The sequence below is a fragment of the Nerophis lumbriciformis genome, linkage group LG07, assembly GCF_033978685.3.
Source record: "Nerophis lumbriciformis linkage group LG07, RoL_Nlum_v2.1, whole genome shotgun sequence".
Taxonomy (NCBI): domain Eukaryota; kingdom Metazoa; phylum Chordata; class Actinopteri; order Syngnathiformes; family Syngnathidae; genus Nerophis; species Nerophis lumbriciformis.
The window spans coordinates 54545341-54568616 of NC_084554.2; the positions used below are offsets into that span (position 1 = coordinate 54545341).

Here is a 23276-nt window from a genome sequence, read left to right on the forward strand (position 1 = left end):
TGTTTCCTCGCAGGTACGAGACGTCGTCTTCACCATAATGGCGCCTTTTTCATTAATGACGCCGTCTTCACCATAATGGCGCCTTTTTCATAAATGACCGCCACCTTCGCACACCTGCCAACATTGCCAATGAAGGGACTTTTGATTGATTGATTGAAACTTTTATTAGTATATTGCACAGTACAGTACATATTCCGTACATTCATCCATCCATTTTATCGCTTATCCCAGGGGTCGGCAACCTTTATCAGTCAAAGAGCCATTTTGACCAGTTTCACAAATTATAGAAAACTATGGGAGCCGCAAAACAATTATGAAATTTTAAATGAAATTAAAGCCAGCATTGGTCGGGCCCGCGTATTTGGCAGGTGCTAGTCCTAAGTGTCCCAATACTATTGTCCAATTTTAGACCTAAGTGTCCCAATACTTTTGTCAAGTTGTAGTTCTAAGTGTCCCAATACTTTTGGCCAGTGTAGGTGTCCCAATAATTTTGTCCAGTGGTAGTCCTAAGTGTCCCAATACTTTTGTCCAGTTGTAGTCCTAAGTGTCCCAATACTTTTGTCCAGTTGTAGTCCTAAGTGTCCCAATACTTTTGTCCAGTTGTAGTCCTAAGTGTCCCAATACTTTTGTCAAGTTGTAGTTCTAAGTGTCCCAATACTTTTGGCCAGTGTAGGTGTCCCAATAATTTTGTCCAGTGGTAGTCCTAAGTGTCCCAATACTTTTGTCAAGTTGTAGTCCTAAGTGTCCCAATACTTTTGTCCAGTTGTAGTCCTAAGTGTCCCAATACTTTTGTCAAGTTGTAGTCCTAAGTGTCCCAATACTTTTGTCCAGTTGTAGTCCTAAGTGTCCCAATACTTTTGTCAAGTTGTAGTTCTAAGTGTCCCAATACTTTTGGCCAGTGTAGGTGTCCCAATAATTTTGTCCAGTGGTAGTCCTAAGTGTCCCAATACTTTTGTCCAGTTGTAGTCCTAAGTGTCCCAATACTTTTGTCCAGTTGTAGTCCTAAGTGTCCCAATACTTTTGTCCAGTTGTAGTCCTAAGTGTCCCAATACTTTTGGCCAGTGTCCCAATACTTTTGGCCAGTGTCCCAATACTTTTGGCTACATTTAGTCCGAATTGTCCCAATACTTTTGTTTAGTGTACCTACCTTGTCTGCACTGTGTGGGCACGCTGGTGCTTCCTGCTTTTAAGCAGCCTTCTTGAAAAAACAGCAGCATCAGTGCAGCGGCTCTTTGAAGGGTCATAAAATAAAAACCGGAGCCGGTATCAAAACTCTTTCGCCCACTTTTAATCAGAAGGGTTCAATCTGTGTTAGTTTGAAGCCGAAACAACAAACGCGCTCAGAGGAGATAATGTTTGAAGAAAGGTGACCGGTTTTTACAAAAATGTTGTGTTGAAGGGGGAATAGCAAGCTTCTTGTAGATTTTTGCTGGGGGTTGGCAATTTATGAAATGTAGGTCTAAGTGAGACCTACGGAGAGGATTTTGTTTCATGTCTCTCCGACCTTCCCAGTGGGAGTTACAGGCAGTTTTGTCATTTTTTTTTCTTCCGAGGAGCAGTTTTTTCTCCGTTTTATTCAAAAATTGCTGTAGAGCGCAATTTTTGAATTTGGGGTTAGGTTTTTTTATTAGATCGCAATTTTTGCCAGTCCTGATGTGTGTGTTCAGTTCGGTGAGTTTTGAAGCGTGTTAAGGCGGTCAAATTACAGCTCAAAGAGGCAAAAGTGACTGTTTTTAGTACTTTTTTGTCTTGAAGGGGGAATTGCCAACTTCCTGTTGATTTTAGCCCGAGAATGTACCATTATGAAAGTTAGGGACTCAGACCTACATAGCGGATTTTGTTTCATGTCTTTCCAACCTTCCTAGTGGGAGTTACAGGCAGTCTAGTTTTTTTTTTTTCTAGGGGGCGCTAGAGCGCAATTTTGATTTTTGCGGTTCGTTTTTTTTATTAAAAGACAATTTTCGCAGGTCCTGATGGGTGGGTCAAATATGGTGAGTTTTGAAGCATGTTAAGTGGGTCAAATTAGTGCTCAAAGAGGCGGCGGAAGAATAAAGAAAAAAGAATAATAAAACCTTACAAATTCAATAGGTCCTTATGTCCCATTGCATAAGGACTCCCTGTGGGAGTCCTTTTGCAATGGGCCATTGCGGGCCCTAATAACACTGTATACAAAGATTTGTTTTTGCTTTGTGCTATGTATAATCCAGGGCAGGGCCGGCCCGTGGCATAGGCCGTATAGGCAAATGCTAAGGGCGCCGTCCATCAGGGGGCGCCATGCCAGTGCCACAAATGTTGGACAAAAAAAAAGAAAGAAAAAAAGTTGGTACTATTATTTCTAAATACAAAAAATAATCCCACGTTAATTAAAATGCAAAGTAAAGCCTATTTAATAGAAATATTATTTGTTACAACATTACGCCCCCCCCTCATCTCCCCGCACGGTGCGCCCCCTCCCTTCCCGTATCATGACTCTTTTTGGACGTCACCACATCAAAAAATCAACACAAGATGTCAAAACGGCCAAAACTGTCAGGTGCCCAGGGAAGAAAAAAGAGAAAAGAAGAGGAGGAGAAACGAGAAAAGACTGAGGTAGCAGGTAGGTAACGTTAGCCTACATGAAATTATTTGTCTGTTACAGAATGTGATAGTAACCTGGCTTTTTAGCATTAAGCTAATGTTACATGATTCGGCAATTGCTAATCAATAAATAGCTAGTTCTGTTTTAACGTCGGGTTAATATTGTGGAGGAGGCTAAATTGTTATGGAAAATAATAATGTAACGTTAGGTAATTACAGTACTCCCACCTTACATTCCTCAGGGACATTTGTATTAGATCTTTTAAGCAGGTGTTTTTTGTTTACATTGTTATTGCCTTCTGGTTAGCTAATGTTTGCCCTGCAGGTAATAGTCACTTTTCCACCCCTTTATATATTAGGTATAGTTGTAAGCAGAGGTGGGTAGAGTAGCCAGAAATTGTACTCAAGTAAGAGTACTGTTACTTTAGAGATTTATTACTCAAGTAAAAGTAAGGAGTAGTCACCCAAATATTTACTTGAGTAAAAGTAAAAAGTATGTTGTGAAAAAACTACTCAAGTACTGAGTAACTGATGAGTAACATACACACACACACATATATATATATATATACATACATATACATTGATATATACAGTATATAATTTATATGTATTTATTTTGCTGTTTTTGTTTACATGTTAAAGATGTTTTAATGAATATACATGCATGTTTAACATATAGATTCCTTTCTTTCATGCAGACTAGAATATAAGTTGGTGTATTACCTGATTCTGATGACTTGCATTGATTGTAATCAGACAGTAGTGATGATAACGTCCACGTTTTCAAATGGAGGAGAAGAAAAGTTCCTCCTTTCTGTCTAATACCACATGAAAGTGGTTGGTTTTTGGCACCTTATTTGTCCAGCTTCCATATTCGTTTTTATACACTTTACAAGAAATATATTGGCGTCAAACTCCGTAGCTTGCTAGCTTGTTTGCGCTGGCTTTCGGAGACTCTTGTTTTGAATGCGCAGGCGCGATGGAGCGGCACTTTTATTGTGAAGACAGGAACGTCCTCATGTGCGGTCAGTCTTGAGGCTTTTGACGGGATGTACGGTTGAAATAAAAAAGGTATATTTTTTCCTTCACACTTTTGATTGATTGATTGGAACTTTTATGATTAGATTGCATAGTACAGTACATATTCCGTACAATTGACCACTAAATGGTAACACCCCAATAAGTTTTTCAACTTGTTTAAGTCAGGTCATGTGACCACCTGGCTCTGTTTGATTGGTCCAACGTCACCAGTGACTGCATCTGATTGGTGGAACGAAGTGAAACGTCACCAGTAAGGCAGACACTTTGAAGGTCTGTCTGACAGACCAAAACAAACAAAGCGTGCATTAACAAATCGATAAAAATTAGTAGCGAGTAGCGAGCTGAATGTAGATAAAAGTAGCGGAGTAAAAGTAGCGTTCCTTCTCTATAAATATACTTAAGTAAAAGTAAAAGTATGTTGCATTAAAACTACTCTTAGAAGTACAATTTATCCCAAAAGTTACTCAAGTTAAAGTTAAAAGTTAAAGTACCAATGATAGTCACACACACACTAGGTGTGGCGAAATTATTCTCTGCATTTGACCCATCACCCTTGATCACCCCCTGGGAGGTGAGGGGAGCAGTGGGCAGCAGCAGTGGCCGCGCCCGGGAATCATTTTGGTGATTTAACCCCCAGTTCCAACCCTTGATACTGAGTGCCAAGCAGGGAGGCAATGGGTCCCATTTTTATAGTCTTTGGTATGACTCGGCCGGGGTTTGAACTCACAACCTACCGATCTCAGGGCGGACACTCTAACCACTAGGCCACTGAGTAGATGTAACGAAGTAAATGTAGCGCATTACTACCCACCTCTGGTTGTAAGTAAAAAAAAAAGGTCAAAGACAAAGCTATTCGGTTTCTTGTGAGTATATACACTTCACTGCCGATGTGGGGGGGCGCCACCTAAAATCTTGCCTAGGGCGCCAGATTGGTTAGGGCCGGGCCTGATCCCAGGGGTCGGCAACCTTTATCAGTCAAAGAGCCATTTTGACCAGTTTCACAAATTATAGAAAACTATGGGAGCCGCAAAAAAATTATGAAATTTTAAATGAAATAACACTGTATACAAAGATTTGTTTTTGCTTTGTGCTATGTATAATCCAGGGGTCTCAGACACGCTGCCCACACCTTTATATGGGATTTGAAAGCTGGTGCGGCACGCAGGTTTTAAATGAATGGCGCTTGTCAGCGTCATGCGTACCATGTTGGTACAGCACATAGCTCCCACCATAAACAGTGTGCCTGATCAGCCTCATGTTATATATGGCTTTTGCTTGCTCACGTAGGTGACAGCAACACATACTTGGTCAACAACCACACAGGTCACACTGACGGTGGCGGTATACATTTTTTTTTAACACTCTTACTAATAATGCGCCACACTGTGAACCCACACCAAACAAGAATGACAAACACATTTCGGGAGAACATCTGCACCTTAACACAACATAAACACAACAGGACAAATACCCAGAATCCCATGCAGCCCTACTCTTCCGGGATACATTATACACCCCCGCTACCAAACCCCGCCCACCTCAACCGACGCACAGAGGGGGGGGGTGATGTGTGAGGGAGCAGGGTTGGGGTGGGGGCGGGGTTTGGTGGTAGTAAGGGTGTATAATGTATCCCGGAAGAGTCAGGGCTGCATGGGATTCTGGGTGTTTGTTCTGTTGTGTTTATGTTGTGTTAAGGTGCAGATGTTCTCCCAAAATGTGTTTGTCATTCTTGTTTGGTTTTGGTTCAAAGTGTGGCGCATTATTAGTAAGAGTGTTAAAGTTGTTTTATATGGTCACCGTCAGTGTAACCTGTGTGGCTGTTGTTGTGCCTTGCTGTCCGCTACGTGTGGAAGCAGAAAATGTATATTGTATAACAAGTGTTGGGCTAGCATGCTGTTAATATAAATTGTAGAAGGCGCCAAATGTTGTACCATCATGATACGCCCTTATTATAGCTGTAAGGGTCGGTGAATATTAATCCCGGGGGAGTTTTCTGCGAGAGAAACTGAAATCCGGAAGTCTCACGGGAAAATCGGGGGGTTCAGCAAGTATGCTGCTGAGCCGCATCAGAGTGATCAAAGAGCCGCATGCGGCTCCGGAGCCGCGGGTTGCCGACCCCTGGCTTATCCCCTTCGGGGTTGCGGGGGCGCTGGAGCCTATCTCAGCTACAATCGGGCGGAAGGCGGTGTACACCCTGGACAAGTCGCTACCTCATCACAGGGCCAACACAGACACCCCAATAAGTTTTTCAACTTGTTTAACTCATGGTCCACTTAAATTGATTCATGATACAGATATATACTCTCATCATAATACAGTCATTACACAAGATAATCATCAGAGTATATACATTGAATTATTTACATTATTTACAATCCAGGGTGTGGGATATGGAGGGGGGGGGGGGGGGGTAGGTTTGGTTGATATCATCACTTCAGTCATCAACAATTGTATCATCAGAGAAATGTACATTGGAACAGTGTAGGACTGACTTGGTAGGATCCATCCATCTATCTTCTTCCGCTTATCCGAGGTCGGGTCGCGGGGGCAGCAGCCTAAGCAGGGAAGCCCAGACTTTCCTCTCCCCAGCCACTTCGTCCAGCTCTTCCCGGGGGATCCCGAGGCGTTCCCAGGCAAGCCGGGAGACATAGTCTTCCCAACGTGTCCTGGGTCTTCCCCGTGGCCTCCTACCGGTTGGACGTGGCGTTCGGGTGGCATCCTGACCAGATGCCCGAACCACCTCATCTGGCTCCTCTCGATATGGAGGAGCAGCGGCTTTACTTTGAGCTCCCCCCGGATGACAGAGCTTCTCACCCTATCTCTAAGGGAGAGACCCGCCACCCGGCGGAGGAAACTCATTTCGGCCGCTTGTACCCGTGATCTTGTCCTTTCGGTCATAACCCAAAGCTCATGACCATAGGTGAGGATGGGAACGTAGATCGACCGGTAAATTGAGAGCTTTGCCTTCCGGCTCAGCTCCTTCTTCACCACAACGAATCGATACAGCGTCCGCATTACTGAAGATGCCGCACCGATCCGCCTGTCCATCTCACGATCCACTCTTCCCCCACTCGTGAACAAGACTCCTAGGTACTTGAACTCCTCCACTTGGGGCAGGGTCTCCTCCCCAACCCGGAGATGGCACTCCACCCTTTTCCGGGCGAGAACCATGGACTCGGACTTGGAGGTGCTGATTCTCATCCCAGTCGCTTCACACTCGGCTGCGAACCGATCCAGTGAGAGCTGAAGATTCCGGCCAGATGAAGCCATCAGGACCACATCATCCGCAAAAAGCGGTAGGATATGTACAGCAAGTAGTGGACATAGAGAGAGAGATCAGAAAGCATAAGAATAAGTATCTACTTTTGATTATTTACATTTGATTATATAGAATCCGGGGAGGTGGGATGTGGAAGGGAGGGTGTTAGTTTAGGGTTGAAGTTGCCTGGAGGTGTTGTTTTAGTGCGGTTTTGAAGGAGGATAGAGATGCCCTTTCTTTTACACCTGTTGGGAGTGCATTCCACATTGATGTGGCATAGAAGGAGAATGAGTTAAGACCTTTGTTAGATGGGAATCTGGGTTTAACGTGGTTAGTGGAGCTCCCCCTGGTGTTGTGGTTATGGCGGTCATTTACGTTAAGGAAGTAGTTTGACATGTACTTCGGTATCAGGGAGGTGTAGCGGATTTTATAGACCAGGCTCAGTGCAAGTTGTTTTACTCTGTCCTCCACCCTGAGCCAGCCCACTTTGGAGAAGTGGGTAGGAGTGAGGTGGGATCTGGGGTGGAGGTCTAGAAGTAATCTGACTAGCTTGTTCTGGGATGTTTGGAGTTTAGATTTGAGGGTACCAGGACGTGCATGCGTAGTCGAAAAAGGGTTGAATGAGAGTTCCTGCTAGAATCCTCATGGTGCTTTTGTTGACCAGAGAGGAGATTCTATAGAGAAATCTCGTTCGTTGGTTGACCTTTTTGATTACCTTGGTTGCCATTTTATCACAGGAAAGATTAGCCTCTAGAATGGAACCTAGGTAGGTGACCTCATCTTTCCTGGTGATACCAATGTCACCCACTTTCTTAAGGTTGATGTGGGACCCAAACAGGATGGATTCCGTTTTACCCAAGTGTATGGATAGCTTGTTGTCAGCGAGCCAGGTGCAAGTTCTACAGAGTTCAGCACTGAGGATTTTCTCCACCTGTGACTTGTCCTTGTCTGAGACCAGCAGGGCCGAGTCATCCGCAAACAAGAACAACTCACAGTCGCATGCTGATGACAAGTCGTTTATGTATATTAGGAACAGTAAAGGCCCTAATATACTGCCTTGGGGGACTCCACAGCTTACTGAGAGGGTGGGGGGACACGGTGCCGTTCACCTCTACCACCTGTTCCCTCCCCTCCAAGTAAGATTGCATCCAGCTCCATGAGGTTTTATCAAATCCGATTGCTCTGAGCTTATCCAACAGTATAGCGTGGTCAACGGTGTCAAAGGCAACATGTAACAGGTAGGAGTGTGAAGATGGATTAATATACCGCAAGTTGGCTTTCCAACTCCTTTTAAAAGGCATTATATTGTTGTTTTATTGTATTTTATTTTTTTGTCCTGTTTAGCTTCACAGAGAAATATTGTTGACGTAGACCACAGGTGTCAAACTCAAGGTCCGGGGGCCAAATCTGGCCCGCCATATTATTTTATGTGGTCTGCGAAAGCCTGGAAATCCATCAACCATCGATTTTCTACCGCTTGTCCCTTTTGGGGTCGCAGGGGGGCACTGGAGCCTATCTCAGCTGCATTCGGACGGAAGGCGGGGTACACCCGGGACAAGTTGCAGCAACAGGAGAGCAAACAGCATCCTCAGGGACTCATCCCACTCAGGTTACCACTGGCTTGAACTCTTGCCCTCAGGGAGGCGCTATAAGACCATCAAAGCAAGGACAAATAGACTGAAAAACAGTTTCTATCCTAGAGCTGTTATTTCCCTAAACCCTGCACTTACCTGAACACTCACCACTTTATTACTTGCTTACCTCTTATAGAGATCTACTGTGCAATATGTTTTTAAATTTTAAGTTGTTTTATTATTGTTGTTGTCTTGAGACTATTTCATGTAGGTTTGTTTTAAAAGCACTGAGCTGGATTGCTGTCCATTTTCGTTGTTTCCATACAATGACAATAAAGCTATTCTGATTCTGAAGTTGGCAGCACGGTGGGACAGGGGTTAGTGCATGTACCTCGCAATACGAAGGGTCCTGGGTTCGATCCTGGGCTCAGGACCTTTCTGTGTGGAGTTTGCATGTTCTCCCCGTGACTGCGTGGGTTCCCTCCGGGTACTCCGGCTTCCTACCACCTCCAAAGACATGCACCTGGGGATAGGCTCCTCCCACCTCCAAAGACATGCACCTGGGGATAGGCCCCTCCCACCTCCAACGACATGCACCTGGGGATAGGTTGATTGGCAACACTAAATGGTCCCTAAATATAACATCGATATATCCATCCATCCATCCATCCATTTCCTACCGCTTGTCCCGTTCGGAGTCGCGGGGGGTTGCTGGAGCCTATCTCAGCTGCTTCGGGCGGAGGGCGGGGTACACCCTGGACAAGTCGCCACCTCATCGCAGGGCCAACACAGATAGACAGACAACATTCACACTCACATTCACACACTAGGGACCATTTAGTGTTGCCAATCAACCTATCCTCAGGTGCATGTCTTTGGAGGTGGGAGGAGCCTATCCCCAGGTGCATTCTTTGGAGGTGGGAGGGGCTTATCCCCAGGTGCATGTCTTTGGAAGTGGGAGCCAGCCGGAGTACCCGGAGGGAACCCACGCAGTCACGGGGAGAACATGCAAACTCCACACAGAAAGATCCCGAACTCACGACTACTCAGAGACCTTCGTATTGTGAGGTGTATCCATCCATCCATCCATTTTCAAGCGCATGTTCCTTTCGGGGTGGCGGGGGGGCGCTGGAGCCTATCTCAGCTGCATTCGGACGGAAGGCGGTGTACACCCTGGACACGTCGCCACTTCATCACAGGGCCAACAAAGATAGACAACATTCACACACTAGGGCCAATTAAGTGTTGCCAATCAACCTATCCCCAGGTGCATGTGCTTGGAGGTGGGAGGGTCCTATCCCCAGGTGCATGTCTTTGGAGGCGGGAGGGGCCTACTCCCAGGTGCATGTCTTTGGAGGTGGGAGGAAGCCGGAGTACCCGGAGGGAACCCACGCAGTCACGGGGAGAACATGCAAACTCCATACAGAAAGATCCCGAGCCCGGGATTAAACTCAGGACTACTCAGAGACCTTCGTATAGTGAGGTGTATCCATCCATCCATCCATTTTCAAGCGCTTGTTCCTTTCGGGGTGGCGGGGGGGCGCTGGAGCCTATCTCAGCTGCATTCGGACGGAAGGCGGTGTACACCCTGGACACGTCGCCACTTCATCACAGGGCCAACAAAGATAGACAACATTCACACACTAGGGCCAATTAAGTGTTGCCAATCAACCTATCCCCAGGTGCATGTGCTTGGAGGTGGGAGGGGCCTATCCCCAGGTGCATGTCTTTGGAGGTGGGAGGGGCCTATTCCCAGGGGCATGTCTTTGGAGGTGGGAGGAAGCCGGAGTACCCGGAGGGAACCCACGCAGTCACGGGGAGAACATGCAAACTCCACACAGAAAGATCCTGAGCCTGGGATTGAACTCAGGACTACTCAGGACCTTTGTATTGTGAGGTGTGTCCATCCATCCATCCATCCATTTTCTACCGCTTGTCCCTTTTGGGGTCGCGGGGGGGGCGCTGGAGCCTATCTAAGCTGCAGTCGGACAGAAGACAGAACCCTGGACAAGTCGCCACCTCATCGCAGGGCCAACACAGATAGACAGACAACATTCACACTCACATTCACACACTAGGGACCATTTAGTGTTGCCAATCAACCTATCCTCAGGTGCATGTCTTTGGAGGTGGGAGGGGCTTGTCCCCAGGTGCATGTCTTTGGAAGTGGGAGCCAGCCGTAGTACCCGGAGGGAACCCACGCAGTCACGGGGAGAACATGCAAACTCCACACAGAAAGATCCCGAGCCCGGGATTGAACTCAGGACTACTCAGGACCTTTGTATTGTGAGGTGTGTCCATCCGTCCATCCATCCATCCATCCATTTTCTACCGCTTGTCCCTTTTGGGGTCGCGGGAGGGCGCTGGAGCCTATCTCAGCTGCATTCGGACGGAAGGCGGTGTACACCCTGGACAAGTCGCCACTTCATCGCAGGGCCAACACAGATAGACAACATTCACACTCTAGGGCCAATTAAGTGTTGCCAATCAACCTATCCCCAGGTGCATGTGCTTGGAGGTGGGAGGGGCCTATCCCCAGGTGCATTCTTTGGAGGTGGGAGGGGCCTATCCCCAGGTGCATGTCTTTGGAGGTGGGAGGAAGCCGGAGTACCCGGAGGGAACCCACGCAGTCACGGGGAGAACATGCAAACTCCACACAGAAAGATCCTGAGCCCAGGATTGAACTCAGGACTACTCAGGACCTTCGTATTGTGAGGTGTGTCCATCCATCCATCCATCCATTTTCTACCGCTTGTCCCTTTTGGGGTCGCGGGGGCGGGGGGGCGCTGGAGCCTATCTCAGCTGCATTCGGACAGAAGACAGAACCCTGGACAAGTCGCCACCTCATCCAGGGCCAACACAGATAGACAGACAACATTCACACTCACATTCACACACTAGGGACCATTTAGTGTTGCCAATCAACCTATCCCCAGGTGCATGTCTTTGGAGGTGGGAGGGGCCTATCCCCAGGTGCATGTCTTTGGAGGTGGGAGGGGCCTATCCCCAGGTGCATGTCTTTGGAGGTGGGAGGGGCCTATCGCCAGGTGCATGTCTTTGGAGGCGGGTGAAAGCCGGAGTACCCGGAGGGAACCCACGCAGTCACGGGGAGAACATGCAAACTCCACACAGAAAGATCCCGAGCCCGGGATTGAACTCAGGACCTTCAATATGCGTTACTAAAATGCTTTTTTTCCCCCAAGATGGCACCGCTGTAGTGGCTGCTGGTGGCAGGAGGTCTGTGCTCTTGTGTCATCCGTTTGCGTTCCTGATGTTTCCCTCTTGTTTTCATGGGGTTTTTTTGCCTTTTGGTTGGGGACCCTTTGGGACTGTGTGACAAGGGGTGGCACTTTCCTGACTTCTGCGGTGCTTTTTTTGTGAACTTCTGGATCTGCCTCCTGAGAGACTTTTGACCGTGGAGACCAGCTGCTGGGTCTCTGCCACACCAGAGTCCGTTTGGAGAGACTGGAGGAGATGCGGATGAAGAGACAGGACTGCGGAGCAGGTGCTGAGCGCCGGTACGGACAAGGATCACAGTGTCTTGGTTGAATGAGCAGGTAACGGACACCTCGGTCTACTTGAACGTGTCCTCTGGACTGGACACTGGCCGAGAGTTGGAGGGCGGGGCCGCTGAGGCTGGAGCCGGACCTCTTGGTTGCTTTGTTGGGTCTGCTCCTGTCTCCGGCCATGCTCTCCCACCCCAGTAGACAATGCCAAGGAACACCGCAGAGGCCACAACAGTGTGAATGTTTTTGTTTTGTTGTTTTACTTTTGTAGCTGTATGTAGAAGTGGCTGGTTGCATCCATTGTTTTGCTAGATGACAGATAGAATGTTATTTCTAGAAGGTCTGGAGGAAAGTCTGGTATCCATAATCCACTCTTATATAACTGATTATTATAATGTAATATTATTCAATTGCAACTTTGAATAAACTCAGCTGCAGCTACAGTCTGAACCAGCTTGGAAGACGTGGAACATCACTTTGCTGGGGAGCAAGGAGCCTGAGCTGGATCTAGTCCTCAAGAACCAGTCTGGTCCAGAAGGGCTGGACTCTGGTGGTGCGAGCAGTTATAACATCGGTTATGACCGACAGGACAAGATCATGGGTACAAGCGGCCGTGATCCAGGTGGTAATTTCACCACATATTAGTATAGTTTAGTACCAGGGTTTCCCTACATTAAATTGATGTAACAGTTGGCACCGTGGCAAAATAAAAGCCACCACACCTTACAAATGAGTGTATTTTACGTAAAAACAGATTTAAGTAATACATTGCTGGTAGAATAATTTTGTGTAAGTTATCACACAACTCTTATGCTTAAAGGCCGTTGCTATAGTTATTATCAATTGTGCTGAAGTTGTACTTTTTCTATCTGTGCAAAGGGACATTTATCAGTGTTTGTGTCCAGAACTGGCCTGGGCGAACATCGAGTACTGTGACGCAGACAAAGCAGAGACAGGGCGATATCACGAGTGTCAACACATTTGCATTTCATGAATAATCATATATTGTGTCTAACTGGGGCTGCTGAAATGACCCCCCTTCCTTCAGCAGCAGCCTCAGTGATGTAACCAGGGACCTCCCAAATAAATAGAGGAACACGTGGGACCGTGCCTTAGAGCGTAGTTTGGAACTGGAACTGAGTTTGCAGTCCCAAAACGTCTCTCCTCATTGAGCTAAATTGAACTCTGTCTCTGCATGATTCCTTGCTTCTTGTCTGTTTGATAGATGTCATCAGTGTTTGAACCTGACAATTGCATAAATCCATATGTCTACTCTTCTTGAACGTATCGCTTTTGGTATCAGGACGATCTCACTCATGGATGATGGGTATCAGAGTCTTTAGGACAATCCCTCATAAATATCACGGAATCATTTGGTGAATTTTCCTCTCGTTGGTTGATTATGACTGTAATAATAATAATAATTGGAGCTGTCATTACACATTTATCAGTATTCACATTGGTCAGCAGGGGGCAGTAGGGCGTTTCTTCCCAATTGAATGCTATCACCTGCAGACCGGAAGTGTCTTGTCATTCTGATGAGCGCGACCAGTCTGTGAACAATTGAAACGTCCTGTGTGCTTTTTCCTCCTGTATAACAGGTTAGTTTTGGTGAATCAACTCACTGAATAATATCCATGTGATCTTTATAAGTTTAAGTTCACATTCTGATGGTCGGAGCCTAACTCTAAAGTGTTTGTGAGTTGTAGTTTGTATTTGTGAATGAATCCAGTGCACAGCTGCAGTAATCAATACAAAAAGGCGACGTGAGTACGCAATGTTTATATAGGAACTTCTGATCCTGATTCAGACTCCCAAATTAGAGCTCCCGTTTTCTTATTGATTTTATAATGTATATTTGTATAATGTGTGTGTTCTGAAATAGTGACAGAGAATAGAACAAGGATGGACAATTCAACCCTTAACTCAACAATGAGTAGATGAGTGTTGTGTGTGTGTGTGTATATGTGTAAATAAATGAACACTGAAATTCAAGTATTTCTTTTATTTATTTATATATATATATATATATACATATATGTAATAAAATATATATATATATATAGCTAGAATTCACTGAAAGTCAAGTATTTCTTATATATATATATCTAAACCACGCCCCCCGTCCCACCCCCGACTTTTTGTGTTTTCAGGCTGCTATTTAGAGAGTCAAGCAGCACAAGTCATTCCTTTTTCAAGACTAATGTCAGTAAAATAACCTAAACCTGGTTTTCTTTTCCCTCCATTTGAGGTGCAGAGTCAAACTAAATGTTTATTTACTGCTGGACTTACTAACGATGCAGGGAGCTTTTATTACCACACTCACCTTTTTTTGGACACTGAATGTATGTAACTTAAATATATTGCGTTGTTTCTTTTTTACATCAAATTGTGCTGACAATTAAAAAAATTATGTGTATAAAAATGATGTGTAAAAAATGTTAAGGTTTAAAAATTCAGTGTAAAAAAAATAAAATGCATAAAAATTCAGTGTAAAAAAAATTAAATGCATAAAAATTCTGTGTAAACATTGTCAATGTTTAAAAATTCAGTGTAAAAAAAAATTCAATGTATAAAAATTCAGTGTAAAAATTTTTAATGTATAACAGTTCTGTGTAAAAAAATTAAATGCATAAAAATTCAGTGTGAATAAAATCAATGCATAAAAATTCAGTGTAAAAAAATTATATGTATACAAATTCAGAGTAAAAAAAAAATATATGTATAAAAAATCAGAGCTAAAAATTCAGTGTAAAAATGTCAATGTTTAGCAATTCAGTGTAAAACAATTAAATGTATACAAATTCAGTGTAAAAAAATCTTATGTATAAAAATTCTGTGAAAAAATTCAATGTATAAAATTTCAGTGTAAAAACAAAATCAATGCATAAAAATTCAGTGTAAAAAAATTCAATGTATACAAATTCAGAGTAAAAAAAAATATATGTATAAAAATTCAGAGTAAAAAAAATAATATGTATAAAAATTCTGCGTAAAAAAATTAAGTGTAAAAAATGTCAATGTTTAGCAATTCAGTGTAAAAAAAATTAAATGTATAAAAATTCAGTGTGAAAAAAATTCAATGTATAAAAATTCAGTGTAAATAATTAAGTGTATAAAAATGCAGTGTGAAAAACTTAAATGTATAATAATTCAGTGTAAAATATAAAATACATAAAAATTCAGTGTAAAAAAATTAAATGTATAAAAATTCAGTGTAAAAAAAAATCAATGCATAAAAATTCAGTGTAAAAAAATTCTATGTATACAAATTCAGAGTAAAAAAAAAATATATGTATAAAAAATCAGAGTTAAAAATTCAGTGTAAAAAATGTCAATGTTTAGCAATTCAGTGTAAAAAAATTAAATGTATACAAATTCAGTGTAAAAAAATCTTATGTATAAAAATTATGTGAAAAAATTCAATGTATAAAATTTCAGTGTAAAAACAAAATCAATGCATACAAATTCAGAGTAAAAAAAATATATGTATAAAAATTCAGAGTAAAAAAAATATATGTATAAAAATTCAGAGTAAAAAAAATTATATGTATAAAAATTCTGCGTAAAAAAAAATAAGTGTAAAAAATGTCAATGTTTAGCAATTCAGTGTAAAAAAAATTAAATGTATAAAAATTCATTGTGAAAAAAATTCAATGTATAAAAATTCAGTGTGAAAAACTTAAATGTATAATAATTCAGTGTAAAATATAAAATACATAAAATTCAGTGTGAAAAAATTCAATGTATGAAAATTCTGTGTAAAAAATTCAATGCATAAAAATTCAGTGTACAAATTTTTTATGTACACAAATTCAGAGTAAAAAAATTAAATGTATAAAAATTACGTGTAAAAAATTTCAGTGTAAAAAATGTCAATGTTTCAAAATTCAGTGTAAAAAAATTCTATGTATACAAATTCAGCGTAAAAAAGTATAAAAATTCAGAGAAAAAAAATTCAATGTATAAAAATTCAGTGTAAAAAAAATCAAAGAATAAAAATTCAGTGTAAAAAATTTCTATGTATACAAATTCAGAGTAAAAAAAATATATGTATAAAAAATCAGAGTTAAAAATTCAGTGTAAAAAATGTCAATGTTTAGCAATTCAGTGTAAAGAATTTTTAATGTATACAAATTCAGTGTAAAAAAATCTTATGTATAAAAATTCTGTGAAAAAATTCAATGTATAAAATGTCAGTGTAAAAACAAAATCAATGCATGCAAAATCAGAGTAAAAAAAATATATGTATAAAAATTCAGAGTAAAAAAAATAATATGTATAAAAATTCTGCGTAAAAAAATTAAGTGTAAAAAATGTCAATGTTTAGCAATTCAGTGTAAAAAAAATTAAATGTATAAAAATTCAGTTCGAAAAAAATTCAATGTATAAAAATTCAGTGTAAATAATTAAATGTATAAAAATGCAGTGTGAAAAACTTAAATGTATAATAATTCAGTGTAAAATATAAAATACATAAAAATTCAGTGTAAAAAAATTAAATGTATAAAAATTCAATGTATGAAAATTCTGTGTAAAAAATTCAATGCATAAAAATTCAATGTACAAATTTTTTATGTACACATTCAGAGTAAAAAAATTAAATGTATAAAAATTACAGTGTAAAAAATGTCAAAGTTTCAAAATTCAGTGTAAAAAAAGTAAATGTATAAAAATTCAGTGTAAAAAAAATTAAACGCCCCTTTATAAATCATGGTTAAAAAAAAAAGATAAGTGGCCCGTACGGGGATCGAACCCGCGACCTTGGCGTTATTAGCACCACGCTCTAACCAACTGAACTAACCGGCCGTGTGATCGGCGACCAATCAGGACTCAGTAGTAGAAGCTTCTTTTACATCGTCACAACCAAATATGGTCAAGGGTGATTGGTAATCACGTCTCTGACGTCACTTTGTGTGTGTCGCTAAAGTATCCACAGCCAGTGGAAACGCCAGCACGAGTCCGTTCACGCAAATGTCAAAAAAAAAGGCCAAAAGAAATGAAAGTTGTCACAACACGTGATTAGTCCCACGAGTAGTCGACTGAAACTCCCAAGGACGTTCGTGTAGTTTTACTTCTCAAGTATTTACGAGGATACAAGCCGCACTTTGTCGCACCCTGCTGGCCAACAAGAGAAGTGCAGTCACAATGTCCCTGCAGTGACTCTTTTTGGCCACTTGGTGGCAGCATTTGTTTGTTCATTCTGCTGCACCAAAAGTAGTTTTCATATAAAATAGGCCAGATGTGGTCCGCCACTTTATTTTATTTAGCCCTTGAAATCCTGGAAATAATATGTATCAATAAAGTACTGTAACTTGTCTTACTAAATGTATTCTTTCTTTCTAAAAAAAAAAAAAAAAAAAATGTACTCAATTTAATCGCAAATATGTTAACTTAAAAATTGTCCAATTATGCAAAAATATATTGTCAAACATTCAAACCATTTTTAAAATTGCAATAAATACTAATAATAATGATTTCAAAGCAAGTTATCCATCAAATTGTGCAATGTAAAAGTAGATTTCATGGTCAAATTGTGAAATTTACTGTGGTTTTTACAGTATTTTTCTCATCCATCCATCCATCCATCTTCTTCCGCTTATCCGAGGTCGGGTCGCGGGGGCAGCAGCCTAAGCAGGGAAGCCCAGACTTCCCTCTCCCCAGCCACTTCGTCCAGCTCCTCCCGGGGGATCCCGAGGCGTTCCCAGGCCAGCCGGGAGACATAGTCTTCCCAACGTATCCTGGGTCTTCCTCGTGGCCTCCTACCGGTCGGACATGCCCTAAACACCTCCTTAGGGAGGCGCTCGGGTGGCATCCTGACCAGATGCCCGAACCACCTCATCTGACTCCTCTCGATGTGGAGGAGCAGCGGCTTTACTTTAAGCTCCCCCCGGATGACAGAGCTTCTCACCCTATCTCTAAGGGAGAGCCCCGCCACCCGGCGGAGGAAACTCATTTCGGCCGCTTGTACCCGTGATCTTGTCCTTTCGGTCATAACCCAAAGCTCATGACCATAGGTGAGGATGGGAACGTAGATCGACCGGTAAATTGAGAGCTTTGCCTTCCGGCTCAGCTCCTTCTTCACCACAATGGATCGATACAGCGTCCGCATTACTGAAGACGCCGCACCGATCCGCCTGTCGATCTCACCATCCACTCTTCCCTCACTCGTGAACAAGACTCCGAGGTACTTGAACTCCTCCACTTGGGGCAAGATCTCCTCCCCAACCCGGAGATGGCACTCCACCCTTTTCCGGGCGAGAACCATGGACTCGGACTTGGAGGTGCTGATTCTCATCCCAGTCGCTTCACACTCAGCTGCGAACCGATCCAGTGAGAGCTGAAGATCCTGGCCAGATGAAGCCATCAGGACCAAATCATCTGCAAAAAGCAGAGACCTAATCCTGCAGCCACCAAACCAGATCCCCTCAACGCCTTGACTGCGCCTAGACATTCTGTCCATAAAAGTTATGAACAGAATGGGTGACAAAGGGCAGCCTTGGCGGAGTCCAACCCTCACCGGAAACGTGTCCGACTTACTGCCGGCAATGCGGACCAAGCTCTGACACTGATCATACAGGGAGCGGACCGCCACAATCAGACAGTCCGAAACCCCATACTCTCTGAGCACTCCCCACAGGACTTCCCGAGGGACACGGTCGAATGCCTTCTCCAAGTCCACAAAGCACATGTAGACTGGTTGGGCAAACTCCCATGCACCCTCAAGGACCCTGCCGAGAGTATAGAGCTGGTCCACAGTTCCACGACCAGGACGAAAACCACACTGTTCCTCCTGAATCCGAGGTTCGACTATCCGGTGTAGCCTCCTCTCCAGTACACCTGAATAGACCTTACCGGGAAGGCTGAGGAGTGTGATCCCACGATAGTTAGAACACACCCTCCGGTTCCCCTTTTTAAAGAGAGGAACCACCACCCCGGTCTGCCAATCCAGAGGTACTTCCCCCGATGTCCACGCGATGCTGCAGAGTCTTGTCAACCAAGACAGCCCTACAGCATCCAGAGCCTTAAGGAACTCCGGGCGGATCTCATCCACCCCTGGGGCCTTGCCACCGAGGAGCTTTTTAACTACCTCGGCAACCTCAGCCCCAGAAATAGGAGAGCCCACCACAGATTCCCCAGGCACTGCTTCCTCATAGGAAGACGTGTTGGTGGGATTGAGGAGGTCTTCGAAGTATTCCCTCCACCGATCCACAACTTCCGCAGTCGAGGTCAGCAGAACACCATCCGCACCATACACGGTGTTGGTAGTGCACTGCTTCCCCTTCCTGAGGCGGCGGATGGTGGTCCAGAATCGCTTCGAAGCCGTCCGGAAGTCGTTTTCCATGGCTTCCCCGAACTCCTCCCATGTCCGAGTTTTTGCCTCCGCGACCGCTGAAGCCGCACACCGCTTGGCCTGTCGGTACCTGTCCGCTGCCTCAGGAGTCCCATGAGCCAAAAGAACCCGATAGGACTCCTTCTTCAGCTTGACGGCATCCCTCACCGCCGGTGTCCACCAACGGGTTCTAGGATTACCGCCACGACAGGCACCAACTACCTTGCGGCCACAGCTCCAATCGGCCGCCTCGACAATAGAGGTGCGGAACATGGTCCACTCGGACTCAATGTCCAGCACCTCCCTCGTGACATGTTCAAAGTTCTTCCGGAGGTGGGAATTGAAACTCTCTCTGACAGGAGACTCTGCCAGACGTTCCCAGCAAACCCTCACAATGCGTTTGGGCCTGCCAGGTCTGTCCGGCATCCTCCCCCACCATCGCAGCCAACTCACCACCAGGTGGTGATCGGTAGAAAGCTCCGCCCCTCTCTTCACCCGAGTGTCCAAAACATGAGGCCGCAAATCCGATGACACAACTACAAAGTCGATCATAGAACTGCGGCCTAGGGTGTCCTGGTGCCAAGTGCACATATGGACACCCTTATGCTTGAACATGGTGTTCGTTATGGACAATCCGTGACGGGCACAAAAGTCCAATAACAAAACACCACTTGGGTTCAGATCCGGGCGGCCATTCTTCCCAATCACGCCTCTCCAGGTTTCACTGTCGTTGCCAATATGAGCGTTGAAGTCCCCCAGTAGAACGAGGGAATCACCCGGGGGAGCACTCTCAAGTACTCCCTCGAGTGAATCCAAAAAGGGTGGGTACTCTGAGCTGCTGTTTGGCGCGTAAGCGCAAACAACAGTCAGGACCCGTCCCCCCACCCGAAGGCGGAGGGAAGCTACCCTCTCGTCCACCGGGTTGAACTCCAACATGCAGGCTCTGAGCCGGGGGGCAACAAGAATTGCCACCCCAGCCCGTCGCCTCTCACTGCTGGCAACGCCAGAGTGGAAGAGAGTCCAGCCCCTCTCGAGAGAACTGGTTCCAGAGCCCTTGCTGTGCGTCGAGGTGAGTCCGACTATATCCAACCGGAACTTCTCTACCTCGCGCACTAGCTCAGGCTCCTTCCCCCCCAGCGAGGTGACGTTCCACGTCCCAAGAGCTAGCTTCTGTAGCCGAGGATCGGACCGCCAAGTGCCCTGCCTTCGGCTACCGCCCAGCTCACATTGCACCCGACCTCTATGGCCCCTGCTATGGGTGGTGAGCCCATTGGAGGGGGGACCCACGTTGCCTCTTCGGGCTGTGCCCGGCCGGGCCCCATGGGGACAGGCCCGGCCACCAGGCGCTCGCCATCGTGCCCCAACTCCGGGCCTGGCTCCGGAGGGGGGCCCCGGTGACCCGCGTCCGGGCGAGGGAAATCTGAGTCTCGGTTCTTGCATTTCCATAGAAGTCTTCGAGCTGCTCTTTGTCTGATCCCTCACCTAGGACCAGTTTGCCTTGGGAGACCCTACCAGGGGGCATGGAAGCCCCCGGACAACATAGCTCCTAGGATCATTGGGACACGCAAACTCCTCTACCACGTTAAGGTGGCAGCTCAGAGAGGAGTTTTTTGATCTACAGTAAAAAAACAAATGTACATTTTACAGTAAAATTCTTGCCATTTTAGCCATAAAAACAGCAATAGTGTATTTCCATTTACAGTAACATACACTACATTTTGAGGTGAAATTATCGCAATTTACCACATAAAAAATCTACTAATAAAATGCATTAAAAAATTGTGTAACAACATTGTTTACTGTTCGGGGCCAAACACAACTGCCATGTGGCCCTCAGTGAAAACGACACCTACGATATAAAATGTGCATTTAATTGGAAATACAAGTCTTGAGGGATTTCATTTCTTTTATTTGACAAGCATTGCATTATTTTTACATCTGAAAGTAGATACAATAGTCAGTATAGCAGTTTTTATTACAATATTATTCCTATCCAGAACATTAAAAAAACACACACAAGAACTGCAAATATGTTCACTTAAAAATGGTCCAATTATGCAAAAATATATTGTCAAACATTCAAACCATTTTTAAAATTGAAATAAATACTAATAATAATGATTTCAAAGCAAGTTATCCATCAAATTGTGCAATGTAAAAGTAGATTTCATGGTCAAATTGGGAAATTTACTGTGGTTTTTACGGTATTTTTCTCTAAATGAAAAAAAAAGATTTTTTTTTTTTGTGTAAAATGGCAAATGTAAATTTGTTTTTTTATACTGTAGATAAAAAATTTTACAGTAAAAATGTCACCTGAGATGCCTTTTTTTTGTTTTTTTTTACCACAAATCAAGTGTAGATTATTCGGTGCATTACTGTAAATGCCAAAACTGTTTCAATAAACTGTGGTGCCGTTTTGGCATTTACAGTAATGCACCGAATAATCTACACTTGTTGATTTGTGGTAAAAAACAAAAAAAATTGGCAGCTCAGGTGACATTTTTACTGTAAAAATGAAGTTTTTTTTATCTACAGTATAAAAAAACAAATGTACATTTGCCATTTTACAAAAAAAAAAAAAATAATCTTTTTTTTTTCATTTAGCGAAAAATACCGTAAAAACCACAGTAAATTTCCCAATTTGACCATGAAATCTACTTTTACATTGCACAATTTGATGGATAACTTGCTTTGAAATCATTATTATTAGTATTTATTTCAATTTTAAAAATGGTTTGAATGTTTGACAATATATTTTTGCATAATTGGACAATTTTTAAGTTAACATATTTGCGATTACATTGAGTGCATTTGTTGTTGTTTTTTTACTGTAAAAAAATAATAAAAATTTTTGACGTTTTTTGATCTACAGTAAAAAAACAAATGTACATTTTACAGTAAAATTCTTGCCTTTTTAGCCATAAAAACAGCAATAGTGTATTTCCATTTACAGTAACATACACTACATTTTGAGGTGAAATTATCGCGATATGCCACATATTATTTTACATTTTATTTAAAAAAAAAATCTACTAATAAAATGCATTAAAAAATTGTGTAACAATAGTGTTTACTGTTAGGGGCCAAACACAACTGCCATGTGGCCCTCAGTGAAAACGACACCTACGATATAAAATGTGCATTTAATTGGAAATACAAGTCTTGAGGGATTTCATTTCTTTTATTTGACAAGCATTGCATTCTTTTTACATCTGAAAGTAGATACAATAGTCAGTATAGCAGTTTTTATTACAATATTATTCCTATCCAGAACATTAAAAAAACACACACAAGAACTGCAAATATGTTCACTTCAAAATTGTCCAATTATGCAAAAATATATTGTCAAACATTCAAACCATTTTTAAAATTGAAATAAATACTAATAATAATGATTTCAAAGCAAGTTATCCATCAAATTGTGCAATGTAAAAGTAGATTTCATGGTCAAATTGTGAAATTTACTGTGGTTTTTACGGTATTTTTCGCTAAATGAAAAAAAAAGATTTTTTTTTTTTTTTTGTACATTTGTTTTTTTATACCGTAGATAAAAAAAACTTCATTTTTACAGTAAAAATGTCACCTGAGCTGCCTTTTTTTTGTTGTTTTTTTACCACAAATCAAGTGTAGATTATTCGGTGCATTACTGTAAATGCCAAAACTGTTTCAATAAACTGTGGTGCCGTTTTGGCATTTACAGTAATGCACCGAATAATCTACACTTGTTGATTTGTGGTAAAAAAAACAAAACAAAAAAGGCAGCTCAGGTGACATTTTTACTGTAAAAATGAAGTTTTTTTTATCTACGGTATAAAAAAACAAATGTACATTTGCCATTTTACAAAAAAAAAAAAAAAATCTTTTTTTTTTTTCATTTAGCGAAAAATACCGTAAAAACCACAGTAAATTTCACAATTTGACCATGAAATCTACTTTTACATTGCACAATTTGATGGATAACTTGCTTTGAAATCATTATTATT

At 42.7% G+C, this 23276-nt stretch overlaps 1 non-coding gene across 1 annotated transcript; it reads right to left on the minus strand.

Moving 5' to 3' along the window:
- Positions 1 to 16695: 16695 nt before the first annotated feature.
- trnai-aau (transfer RNA isoleucine (anticodon AAU)) lies at positions 16696 to 16769 on the minus strand. Its single transcript has one exon. It is a non-coding gene; the product is annotated as a tRNA-Ile (tRNA).
- Between the last annotated feature and the right edge of the window lie 6507 nt (positions 16770 to 23276).